Consider the following 14,258-nt stretch of genomic DNA (forward strand, 5'->3'; position numbering starts at 1 on the left):
TCCTATTGGATATTTTTACATTGAAAAGTCTTGTTTTATGAAATGTAAAATATTACTAAATAATTAAACAAAACAGTAACAAAAAAGTCCTTACATCCATTTAACTTATGCATTTAAATAGGAAATTTCGAATCCAGAGCTTTATAACTTAAAGGTGAAAGATCACAGCATTAAAGTCCATATATTTCATTGAATTATATATATTTTGATAGTATTACATTATATTTATTGCCTGTTTCATAAAGTTCTAAATGTAATTAAATTAATTATAATAATAATACAACCATAAAAAACTTAATGTCGCCATATCAGATTTTAATATTTTTAACAATTTAGTATACTAATATATATTTTGTTTTAGAAAACATTGCAAAAATTTCTCTTTTTATTTTAATCCACTTAATTTGATATTTGTCTAGTAAAAATTAAAGAAATCCTAACTGCAGTTTTCCTTGCATATTAATGCATATTTTTTTGCCGAAAAGATTCATTTAAATTTAAAATTTAAAAAAAAAACATATATTTAGGCAAATAAACAACAAATTTGTTAATTTTTTAAAGTAAACTAGTTAAAAAAGGTCTCACCTATTTAAAAATAGTTGATATTTAGGGAAAGCGTAGCAACTTTTTTTTTTTTTTAATATTTAACTTAATAAAAAATACTTTGTTACAAGAAAAATATAAAATACTCGTTAAGAGCTAAAAATAGAACCAAGATTTAAAACAAAGGCAGTCACAATTCTCTTTGTATCCGATATGGTCTAGTGGCTAGGATACCTGGCTTTCACCCAGGAGGCTCGGGTTCGATTCCCGGTATCGGAATAACTTTTTTCATTTTTTTTTAAATGTAATTTCAGCTTTTACAATACTAGGAAGATTGCTGATTTTGCAGAATATGGAAGTCTCTATAAAACATTTTTTACTACCTAATACTTAATATTACTGATTTAAAACATTCAAGTTTAAAAAGTTGCAAATATTATTACAGTAGGGAAAGAAAACCTATATTTATTAATGTACCTATAACACACTTCATATATATGATGTTTACATGTTTTACGTTTCCAATAATCACATGCTAGTTAATTGCATATTAATAACTTCTATATACCAAACTGTACTTAATTATGCATAATCTAAATAAAAATTATGCCATGCTATTTTAAAAAATATATTTTATGTTTGAAACTTGTTTATGTTAGTAATATTATTAAATTTTTACTTTTGCTTGTTAATTTTTGTTCTATATTAAAGAGAGTACGTCTAAGTATACTAAAGTCATTTAGTAGGAAATCACTTAAATGTGACAAGATTATGTATACTAACCACTTAAAATTCTGAAAAAGCTGAAGAGAATTTATTTTATATAACACTTTTTTAATCTTTAATTGGTAGGCATATTCTGTTAAATTATTTTCTAAATTTCCATTTAGTTGTGTAATTTACGTGTATTCTGGCATTATTAGTATAGTATCATATTCGTAAATAATTATTATAATAATAGAAAATAACAATTATTTAATAGAAAAATGAATATTATTAATACAAAACCGATAGATGTATTTTATTTCAGAAATATTTGCCTATAGCTAAGAGAGTTTCCTAACTATAATAATTAATTTTTTTGATTTTTATTTATCGGAATATACGAATAATTTAAATTAATTATAAGTTTTTAAATTATTGATAGGCAGTAATATTATTTCCAAGAATCATATTTATGCACAAACTTATGCATATAATTTTTTTAAACTTAAGAAAATATAAAAAATGTTTTGACAAAAATTAGGTCTGAGTTTATTTAACCAAATATTATATTACTTGTTTGTTTTTCTGCACATTTAGTACAGTCAATCTGTCATTTACAACCCCATGCATTATGTAATTTAAAAAAATCGATGCAGCCATTATATTTTGTCGGTTGTTGTAGTCAATAAAAAAGCATGAAAGCAAAAAAAAAACTGTCATTATAAAACCAAAAATTAAGCTAGTTAAATTTTCTACCATTATAACCATTATGTTCTTCTTCTTTTAGGCCCTCTTTTAACCAATACCATTTCTTGTATTATGGTTTGCTGTAGGGAATGTCGATCTTCATTTTCTATATCAGGCCCTAGGTAACCTAGTTTTTTTTAATAGTGTACATGACCTTTGCATTTTGTTTTCATTCTTCTTAGCACTTCTATGTTTGTAATGTGAACTGCCCATGGTATTCTAACCATTCCCCCATACAGCCACATCTCAAATGCTTCGAGATTTTTAGTGGTGGCTTTTGTAAGTACCCAGCATTCTACGTCTTACAATAAAACAAAAGAATATAATATCTTAGGTCTCTTAATTTTTACTTTCGTTTTATGATATATGTTATGACTTTTGGCCAAAATCACTAAAATTATTTGTTTTTTAGGTAACTGTTTTGTACTTTTGGAGTTTTTGAGTGCTCAATTCATTTTAAAAAACTTTCTTCGACATCTCATTTTCTTAAATTTCATGTCTACAAAAAAAAAACATAATTTTCTAAATTTAAATCTTATATTGTCAGTAAACTTTAAATTGTGTATACAAGACAATAATAAATATTTTTTGTCAGTGCAATTAAATATATTTTTATACATTTTTATTTATTTTATTTATAAAATGTATTTTAAATCTGTAGATATCCGTTTTTAATTCCTGGTAAAAGATCCATTATTTTTTTAGCTAAGTTTATCACAAAAACTAATATAAAAACCAATTTTCCGTATATGTACCGAAATCAGATTTCCGTATTGACTCCTATTAGCAATTCGTGTAAGAAATTGAAACATATCATCCATTCTTTCTCCAAGAGACCACACAAAAAACAAAACAAAAGTAAAAACCTTCAGGTCAAGTCAGTGTCGCATTAGAACCAGAAAATAATACAGCTCAACAATGCCTGGATACTCTAAAACAGAAACTTTCCTTATTTTCAGGGCGCCTACGAAGATACAAGACCAGTAATAACCGAAAACGTGACAATCTTCGTTTTGAAAAGGCCGAAAAACAATTTTATAGAGAGCTAAATTCAAAATCAGATCACCCAGATAAGCAATACCCCACGAAAGAACAAATTCAAGATTTTTGGGCCAAACAACTTGCAACTCAAACAACATGCAATATCAACGCAAGCTGGGTTACTGAAGAGAAACAAAATAGTAATAAATATAACCAGATGGAACATCGACCATTCACTATCGAGGAAGTCAACCAGATTATCCAAAAACTGCATAATTGGAAATCACCTGGCCCAGATGGAGTTCATAACTTTTGGCTAAAGAAACTACGGAGTGTGCATCCTAAACTCTCAGAATTAATTAACCACGTTATTCTTAACCCACAGGAAATGCCAGCGTTCCTAACGCAAGGAGTAACCTATCTACTGCCTAAAGACCAGAACAACACACAAGATCCGTCTAAGTACCGACCGGTAACGTGCCTACCTACTTTGTATAAAATTATCACTTCATGTTTAACACAGCGCATTTATCAACACTGTGAGAAAAACAACATCATATCCGCACAACAAAAAGGATGCGCTAAAGGGTCTATGGGCTGTAAAGAACAACTTATTATCGACTCTGTCATCAACAACCAGGCATATATTTTTACTGCCTACGTCGACTATAAGAAAGCCTTTGACTCAGTACCACACGAATGGCTTATAAACATATTAAAAATGTATAAAGTTGATGGTAATTTTTTGTCTTTTCTAGAGAGCGCTATGACAAGTTGGAGAACAACGATCCAGCTCGAAGTACAGGGTAAAAGCACAGTAAGTACAAACAACATTCCAATTCGAACAGGAATCTTCCAAGGGGACTCACTGAGCCCATTATGGTTCTGCCTTGCTATGAATCCTCTTTCGAACCGTCTTAACTCTACCAACTATGGGTTTAGCATCCGAGATAATAACACCGAGATTGCAAAGTTAAATCACTTACTGTATATGGATGATTTAAAAATAATGGCTGCAACTAGGAACCAACTAAACCAAATGCTGCATATAGTAGAAGAGTTCTCCAATGACATCGGCATGCAATTTGGACTAGATAAATGGCGTACTCTCAATATAATCCGAGGAAAAATTCAGCCAGGAGAATATCAGATGCAGAATGTCCAGACCATCGAGGCCATGGGCGAACACGAAATTTACAAATACTTGGGGATGAAACAATCACAAACGATTGAACAACAAACAATGAAATGCGAACTGACTAACGAGTTTGTGAAAAGGGTAAGACAAGTTTTGAGAACCAATCTCAACAGCAAAAATATGTTTAAGGCACTTAACTCCTACGCATGTTCAGCTCTTAGTTATTCTTTTGGGGTAATTAATTGGAGTAGGACAGACATAGAAAGGCTACAAAGAAAAGTGAGGACCCTACTTACTAAAACGCACAACCACCACCCTCGAAGTGCCACTGAAAGAACAATGCTTCCCCGCCACCTTGGAGGAAGAGGATTAATAGATCTGGGTAAACAACTTGAAAAACAAATCACTAACTTAAGATCCTATTTTTACAGGCAAGGAGAAAATTCCACGCTGCTGCGCGATGCAGCAATAAATCAAATAGACGATTCCACTCCTCTACAACTTAAGAGCGAGGAAGCGTGCAGCTACCATCATACGGACCAGGAAAAACTCCGCATCTGGATGGAGAAGCCCCTTCATGGGTGGCATCCTAATGAGATCAGCCAAAATCATGTCGATACTGCTTCGTCGAACTATTGGTTGGTATCAGGCAAGATGTTTCCAGAAACCGAGGGCTTTCTACTCGCCATCCAAGATCAGGATATACCAACAAGAAATTATCTCAAGCACATCGTCAGAGATCCGTCCGTACAAAACGACAAATGCCGGTATGGATGCCAAACATCAGAGACAATCCAGCACATAATAGGAGGATGTCAGGCCTTTGCAGCGACAGAATACAAAAAACGGCACGACTCAGTTGGGAAAATTTTACATCAAGAGTTGGCAATGAAGTTGGAACTTATTACAACAGAGAAGGTTCCGTATTATAAATATACTCCAGAACCCGTAGTGGAAAATGACCGATATAAGTTATATTGGGACCGCAGTGTACTTACCGATCAACATGTAAGGCATAATAGACCAGATCTTATTTTAATAGATAAAATTTCCAGGAAAACAACTCTAATTGACGTAGCCATACCGAACAACAATAATCTGCAAGAGAAACACACTGAGAAAATCGCCAAATACAGAGATCTAGAAATTCAAATCGGAAGGCAATGGAGAATGGATAATGTTCAGACCATCCCAATTGTTATATCGACAACGGGTGTAATACCGAAGAGTCTACTGGAATACCTTAAACAACTAGGAACTGGCGAACATCTATATAAGCACATGCAAAAGGCAGTACTACTGGCAACTGCTCGCAGCAGCCGGAAATTTCTAGGAGATAACTTTACATTTCAGGTCACTTAAGGACACCGAAAAGGCTCCCACAGACCACAGAGCTTAATCCTTTTGATATCGCAGGTATCTGGGATAAGTAAATGATCCCCCCCCTTAGAGGGAGTGCGAGCCTTAACTGGCTGTAAATAATAATAATAATAATAATATTAATATTAATAATAAAAGATATTGGCCAACTCACCGCCTACATTAAAGGACAAAGAAGCAGTAAGTTAACCAAGCAAGTCGAGAGTGTTATGCGGCAAAACAAAACCCATGCCACATATAACCCTCCCAACCATAATATAGCAGAAGTTTTAGACACTCTCAAACAAAAACTAAGCGTTGCTGCACAACGACTTCGAAGATATAAAGAATCTAACCTTAGGAAAACATCCAATACGCTGTTTCAGAACAACGAGAAACAGTTTAATCGAAGGCTCGAAATGTAGTCAACAACGACAGCGGTAAACCACCACCTAAACGACAAGTCATGGAGTTTTGAGAGTCAATACATACCTACAACTCATAATGTCGAAACACCCTGGATACAAAAAGAGATTGTATCCAGGATGAGCCGATAATATCTCCTGAGCTGTTCAGGCAGATAGTCGAGAATTCCTTTAACTGGAAAGTAGCTGGAAACTACCGAATTCATAACTTTTGGTACAAACAGTTTAAATGCACCCGTACACATTTAGCTCGTCATTTCAACAGATTTTTGCAGCAACCAACCACAATACCAACTTACATTGCGCAAGGACTAACATATTTGCTACCAAAAGATAACTATACTGAAAATCCTGCAAAATATAGGCCTATCACCTGCCTGCCTACAATCTGTAAACTGCTTACAGCATGCATTGCAAAAATAATTTATAAGCACTGCGAAGACCACGGAATTATCGCTCTAGAACAAAAGGGCTGCATTAAGAGGTCTCAAGGATATAAAGAACAGTTACTTATAGATACTGTAATTATGGAACAAGCAATACAGAAGCAGAGAAACCTATACACCGCCTTTATAGATTACCGTAAGGCTTTCGATACCGTTCCACACACTTGGCTGCTTAAGGTCCTTGAGAATTATAAAGTCGCTCCACCGCTTATCAATTTATTAAAACATATGATGGATTTCTGGACCACAGAGTTGAATCTTAACTGCAGAAATTAAAATTTTGCGATTGAGCCTATTAAAGTACAACAAGGCCTTTTCCAAGGAGATTCCCTGAGACCCCTCTGGTTTTGTCTGGCTTTGAATCCCCTCTCTCATATGCTTAATCAAAGTGGATTCAATATGGATTTAACGTTAAAGATAACAGGGAAAACCTATATAATAATACACTTCTAATGTACATGGATGGTATCAAAGTCTATGCTGGGACATTAACGCATATCAACTCATTGGTGGGAACAATTGAAATATTTTCCTACGACATTAAAATGAGCTTTGGTATCGATCAATGCAAAACTGAAACAGTTATCAAAGGTAAACACAACACCAACAACTTTGAATTACAAGATGATAGTCTCATTCGGGCTATGGAAGAAGGGGAAACTTATAAGTACTTGGGCGTACATCAGTTAGCCCATACAAAGCACAAGAAAATAAAGCAGAACCTCCAAAAGGAATATATCAATCGTCTTAAGCAAATTTTAAAAACTAAAGTGAATGGTAAGGACATGATTAAAGCGGTTAATACCTACGCTATCCCCATACGTATTCTTTTGGAGTCATTAGGTGGACAACGACTTATATAGAAGAAATTGAGAGGAAGACCAGAACAACCCTCACGACGTTTGGAGCACACCACCCTCAATCAGCCATCAAAAGACTTACTCTTCCCAGATCCAAGGGTGGCAGAGGACTAACTGATATTTCTTTTCTCTTCAAAAAACAAGTAAAAAATCTTCAGAAATACTTCCTCAGTATAAGAGAAATCTCTTCTCTTCATAGAGCAGTGGTGCTAGCGGATAACGGATACACACCCTTGAATCTCCGTGCAGATATAGCCGAACACATTACTGTAACAAGATCAGAGCACACAGCCAATAAAGTGAACACATGGAAGCAGAAGGCAATACACGGAAAGCATCCTCAGGAACTTAATGCCGAACATGTCGATTATGAAACATCGAACTACTGGTTGACTCATGGAGATCTATTTCCTGAAACTAAAGGCTTTATGATGGCTATACAAGACCAAGTGATTGCTACAAGAAATTACCTTAAGTACATTACTAAAGATGAGAAAGTGATCGACGATCGATGTAGAAAATGCCTGCGCGTACCGGAGACAATTCAACATATAACATCAGGATGCATATCTCTATCGGCTGCCGAATATCTGCACCGACATAACTGTGTGGCAAAAATGATTCATCAAGAACTGGCAAAACTTTATCATCTAATTGGCGAAACTTGCCCCTCTTACCAGTTCAAACCAGAAACTGTACTTGAAAATGACGACTTTCGCCTCTACTGGGACAGAACTGTTTTGACCGATAGGACGCTGACTTTAAACAGACCAGATATAATCTTAATAAACAAAGCCCAAAAGAAAACCTTTCTACTTGACATAGCAGTGCCAAATACCAATAATGTCCTAGAAACGACACACACTAAACTTGCTAAATACGCAGATCTGACTCATAAGATAAAACAACAATGGAGGCAAGATAATCTATATATACTCTCTCTAGTTATTTCATCCACTGGAATTGTCCCTTTAACACTGTCCAAAAATCTTAACGCATTGGGTCTTTCCTCCTGGACGATTGTCACTATATAGAAATCTGTTATACTGAATACATGCGACATTGTTCGAAAGTTCCTAAGTCTACCATAGCAAAATTCATCTTGCCTTCAGGCCGATGAAATTGACAACACCGCTATCAGCGAGCTAAAACAGAATAATAATAATAATAATATTAATAATAATAATAATAATAATAATAATAATAATAATAATAATAATAATAGTAATAATAATAATAATAATAATAATAATAATAATAATAATAATAATAATAATAATAATAATAATAATATAAAATAATAAAATTCTAGACATCTGACAGCTACAAAAAAACAATACATATCCTACTAAAGAAGTTATTCAGCAGCTCTGGAAAGACCAGCTTGAAATACCGGCACAATGCAATCAACTTCTCAAGTAGATTAATGAAGAGACAGAAAGTGTCGCAAATATCCCTGGAATGAAACATAATCCTTTGATAACCAACGAAGTCACAAATATTATAAAAAATGCACATAATTGAAATGCACCGAGACCTGATGCACCGAGACTTCTTACGTACGGCCAATTAACGAAGTTTTTTAATGACATATTGATTAAGCTTCAATTAAAGCCCTTTTTTTCTACACAGGGATCAACTTTCTTATTAAATAGGATCCCGCAATTTTTAGAGCACGCAATGTCAACGTGGAATACTATTATTATGTAACTAAATGAAGCAACCTGCAGTATCATGATGCAACCCATCCGAATAAAAAAGAGGTTATATTTTTAGGAGACGTGCTAAGTCTCCTTTAATCATGACTAGCAATGAACCCTGTATCACGAAGATTAAACTCGACTAACTATGGATATTCTATCAAAAACAACAAAGCCAATATCAATAAAATAAACCATCTGGTTTATATGGATGACCTAAAACTACTGGCAGCCTCAAAACATCAATGAACCAAATATTTAAAACCGTTGAAGAATTTTCGATAGACAATAGCATGGATTTTAGGATGGATAAGTGTCTGGCTCTTAATATCCAAAAAGGTAAAGTTAATCAAGGTAGTTTTGAGATGGAGAATGGAAACTGGATCCAGTCAATGCAAGTAGGAGAGACCAATAAGTACTTAGGGGTTTAACAAGCATAAAGAATCTATCATGGGATCATGAAAGAGGAACTTATAACAGAATTTCAAAAAAGGATGAGATGGGTGCTACGTACTGGACTTAATATCAAAAATCTGTCTAAGGCAATTATTAGTAACACATACGCCTGTTCAGTGCTTGACTACTCATTTGGGATAATTACATGGAGTAGAACGGATATTGCGAATTTACAAAGGAAAATGAGAACCCTCCTTACTAAATATAAATACCATCATCTCAAAAGTGCGGTTGAAAGAACAACGCTAGAAAAGCAATTGGACCAACAAATTAATAATTTAAGAATTTATTTTTTTAGAAAGTCTGTGGATTCATCTTTTCATGTAGCTATTTGCCAAATAAACGAGTTAACCCCACTTAAACTGAAAAATGAAGAAAACGTAATAAACCATCAAACAACAAATAACAAAATACAGAACTGGAAACAGACTCAGCACGGAATGCAGAACAACCTCTGCACGGAAGACATATTACCGAGCTCATGCAAGAACATGTTGACAAATGTGCGTCAAACTATTGGCTGACCTCAGGACAAATGTTTCCCGAAACAGAGGGTTCACTCTTAGCTATCCAAAATCAAGATGTTCCAACGTGTAATTATTTAAAAATCATAGCAAAAGACTTAGCCATTGAAGATGACCGATGTAAATATGGATACCAAACATCTGAGGCAATCCAGCACGTAACAGGAGGTTGCCAAATATTTGCGCCCACGGAATACAAAAAAAGACACGATGCGGTAGCAAAAATTATACATCAAGGGCTCGCTCTAAGACTGAAACTTCTGCAGAATAAAAAGCATCCTTATTATAAGTATGTTCCAGAAAGAAAGCTGTAAAGTAAACTTTAGGCTTTATTGGGATAGTAGGTACTGTTTTAACTGATTAAACTATAAGTAGTAACAGACCTGGCTTAGTTTTAGTGGATAAGCAACATAAGATAACATCTTTTATTGAAGTGGCTATTCCCAATACTAACAATTTAGTTCAAAAGCACGCAGAAAAATGTTTAAAGTACCGTGACCTAGAACTACGGTTACAGAGGCAATGGCAAATGAATATTGTTAGAACGATACTAATGATAATGTCGACTACGGGAGTCATACCAAAGAACCTGAAGAGAAGCATGAAAGAACTAGGTCTTAATCAACATACATACAGAGAGCTACAGAAACTGGTGCTATTAAATACAGTCCGAATTATAAGAAAATTTTACACAAACATCAATGATCGTCATTACGGGCCCGATAACCTGGTAAGGATCCCCACAGAGCTCATTCCCTATGATACTTAAATATCTGGGATGAGTGATTATGCCCTAAAAAAAATTGAAAACGAAAACAAAAAAAGAAATAAGAAAACAATTAAAAGCAAACCAGTTTATATGTATATGTAACATTATTATGAAAACAATTTAAAAGAAATAGAAAGAAACACTACCAGTGTTTTTCACACTTTACCCGTACATTAAATTGATTATTAAAATTAAATTTTCTACAAGTTTTACGAAATCCACTTTCTGTCAAAACCTTTGTACTTACAGGAATTTTATTGTAAATAATGATAGCATTGTACGAAAAATCTCTTAATTGCATTTTCCTAGATTTTCATGCGATCAATACTTCTTAATTTAAATCTTATAATAGCAGTTAACATTAAATTCTGTATATAAAACAAAAATATTTATTTATTTGTCAATATTTTTAAATATATTTGGTATGTTTTAATATATTTTATTCTTAGAAGATATTTTTTTTATTATAATATATAAATAATATTCTTTAATTGTTAGAAAAATATCAATTTTTTTAATAGATTTTTAAATTCATCATAAAAACTAATATAAAAACCAATTTTTCTTATATGTACCGAAATGAAATTTCTCGAATTTTAGTATCAAGATCTGATTCATATAAGCTATATTCCACCACAACCCTATATGATGAAAAACATTATATTTCGTTTAAACGAACCGGACTTCAGTTCTGGCAGAACGCATTCACCGTAAAAGCTCGAGATCGGAAATGCCTTTCGCTTAGCTGAGCAAAAGCAGCAAAAGTTGCACACGAAAACAACAAAAATATCCCAAGAATCGAAGATCATTTATCTTAAAACGTCGTGTGGTCCGGTGACTCCCACCATATTGAATATCGGGCACGGAATGACATTTACAAATGAATAATAATTGTGGCCCTTCTGATGCTCACAATAGCATATCAGGGTCTTTCGTGCCAAGAATGCGATTTTCATCTTTGTACCCGTGTGCTGCTTGTGCATGTTCGAACGGACAGCGAATATATTATAGATCATGTTTGTAAGGTGTTTTGTACGCGTTATGTATACTTTATATCTAAATTATTTTTAATGCATTTAAAATAGAGATAAGTTTATTTAGTAATATATCATTTTTGCCTTATGTTAAAATATTATTTAACAAAGTTTTTTAAATTAAAAACTTGATCTAAATAGGTTAAAAACGTTAATAAATAATTTTTATCAAACCTATTTGCCTCTAATTTATTCTAAATCGTGATCAACACTAAAATATGTTTACTACTGCTTATTACAATAGATTATCATGAATCAGTATATTGTAGTGTAATAGCATGATCTCCTAATGAACACAGCCAGCTAAATTATTAATAATAATACTCTTTATTCAAACAAAAAGATAGAATTATAGTTTACCTTAGTAATACTCAGTTTTCACTAAAGTATTCTTCCACTTAACCCTTATAATGAACCTAATTAAACATAACTTATATCCACAAATATTAACTGATAAATAATAGTAATATTAAATGCACATTTAAAATAAAATTGAAGAATAGGAGTACATACTGATACTGTAAAAAAAGACAAAAAGTTATGCGAGAAACATTTAATTCAGTTTGTCAGTAAAATCCAATTTACAATAAAGTTTAAAACGACAATAGTACGACTAAATTCTTAATATATTATTTAGTGAAGAGAAACTATTAAATACTGCATAAGTGTCAACATCGTTTAATTGAAGATCATTAACATTCTTCTCTAACATTGACTTTCAAATTTCTTCGAAAATATAATTTCTTGTATCCACTCGCTCTCATTTCTTAAAAAAGCTAGACCTTTCCAGGAAGAATTACTACAATGTACTGATTCCATAGGATCCATAACACGAGTTTTGATATCCGCAGAATTCACTTTGGTATTTACATAATTCCCAGCTTCTAACTTGGCTAAATTTGTTAATTCGAATACTCTATTGACTACAGCACTAGCAACTTTTTGGTGGTAGATGTTGTCCACTTGCATCGCCCGGTTCAATACCACCACATAGGACGCAGGCGGCGTGAAGTGATTTCATGGAACTCACTTTTCGCCGCCATGTCGATGTGTCCGGTTTCCAAAGGGGAAATGGAGTAAAAAAATAAATGCATGATGGCGCCCTCACGACCAAAATTTTCCGGAGGTAAACTCGCCTCCCATTCGGATCTCCGGGCGGAGGCTGGTCGGAGGGGGTCCATCAAGCGGGATTAAAAGCCTAAAAATCAATTTCTGCAACATCAGAGGCCTGAACACCAATATAAATGCAGTACACCAACGCCTGCAATTAAATAAGCCTCACATTCTGGCATTGGCAGAAACAAAGGTGAAACCTTCAACAACAAATGTTCACCTCATTTATCCTGGATACGATCTACACACCCGATTTCGACTAAACTTTGGATTGGCAGTATTTGTCAAGAGCGATTTGAGTTGCCAGCGGGAGGAAACGCTTGAACCTGCGGACTTCGACGTCATGTGGTTCAAAATAATATCCAGTGGAGCCACAAAATTTATCTGCTGTATCTACAGACCACCAAGCGACACCCAATATAGGCGGCTCTTTTTGAACCTGGTTGATTGCATTAACCAACTGCAAATTGACTCCCCAAGCGCAGAAATCATCGTCATGGGTGATTTTAACGTTCACAATATCAACTGGCTGCGCTTCTGCAACAAAAACGACGATGAAGGACGAGAAGCTGAGCTATTTGCCACCATATGCGGGCTTACGCAGCTTGTGGAGGAACCTACCAGAATCCCCGATCGAGACGGCGAGTTCGCGAGTCTCTTAGATCTGGTCTTGGCTTCAGACCCTGACTCGTACACTGTATCAGTACAGGCCCCCCTAGGAACATCGGAACACAAATTGATAATAGTCTCTTGCCAGTTAGATGTTAAAACGCAGGATCCTCCGATGCCGCGGAAGGTATGGCACTATAAATCAGCAGAGTGGAACCATCTTCGGGAATTTTATCGCTCATTCCCTTGGAAAGAAGTCTGCTTTAGAACCAATAACATCTCACAATGTGCAAACTAAATTACAGAGACGATCTTGGCAGGAATAGAAGCTTATATCCCTTTTTCTACTAAATGCGGATCAAACAACAAGCAATGGTTCAACCTGATTTTCAAAAAGGCAGTAAATACTAAAAACGCAGCAAATGGCGTCAACATCCTTCCACCGAAAATCGGAGGAATTTTGTAACCTCCAGAACTAGCTGCAAGCGAATTATTGATGAATGCAAAGAGAGTCACAACAACAGGATCAAAAACAAATTGCTAAACTGCCCAAATGGAACAAGATCTTTCTGGTCGGTATCGAAAGCCGTTAGTCAATGATTTGCTAAGTCGGCCTTGCCACCCCTAACAGCAGATGATGGTTCTATCGCGGTAACAGCAAGAGAAAAAGCCAACTTACTGGGTAAACTCTTCGCGTCCAATTCTACTCTGCGCTCGCAAGGCAAAACACCGCCATATTTGTCAAGGGTGAATTCATCGATGGGAGAAATTTCGTTTCCCCAACGAATTTTAAATAAAATTCTTAAAAGCGTAGACACCAACAAAGCTTCTGGACCCGATGGAATTCCA

General features: G+C 34.4%; 1 non-coding gene across 1 annotated transcript; it reads left to right on the forward strand.

Moving 5' to 3' along the window:
• Window positions 1-750: 750 nt before the first annotated feature.
• Window positions 751-822, forward strand: Trnae-uuc (transfer RNA glutamic acid (anticodon UUC)). Its single transcript has one exon. It is a non-coding gene; the product is annotated as a tRNA-Glu (tRNA).
• The last annotated feature ends 13,436 nt before the right edge of the window (window positions 823-14,258 follow it).

The sequence above is a fragment of the Anthonomus grandis genome, chromosome 5 (genome assembly GCF_022605725.1).
Source record: "Anthonomus grandis grandis chromosome 5, icAntGran1.3, whole genome shotgun sequence".
Taxonomy (NCBI): Eukaryota; Metazoa; Arthropoda; class Insecta; order Coleoptera; family Curculionidae; genus Anthonomus; species Anthonomus grandis.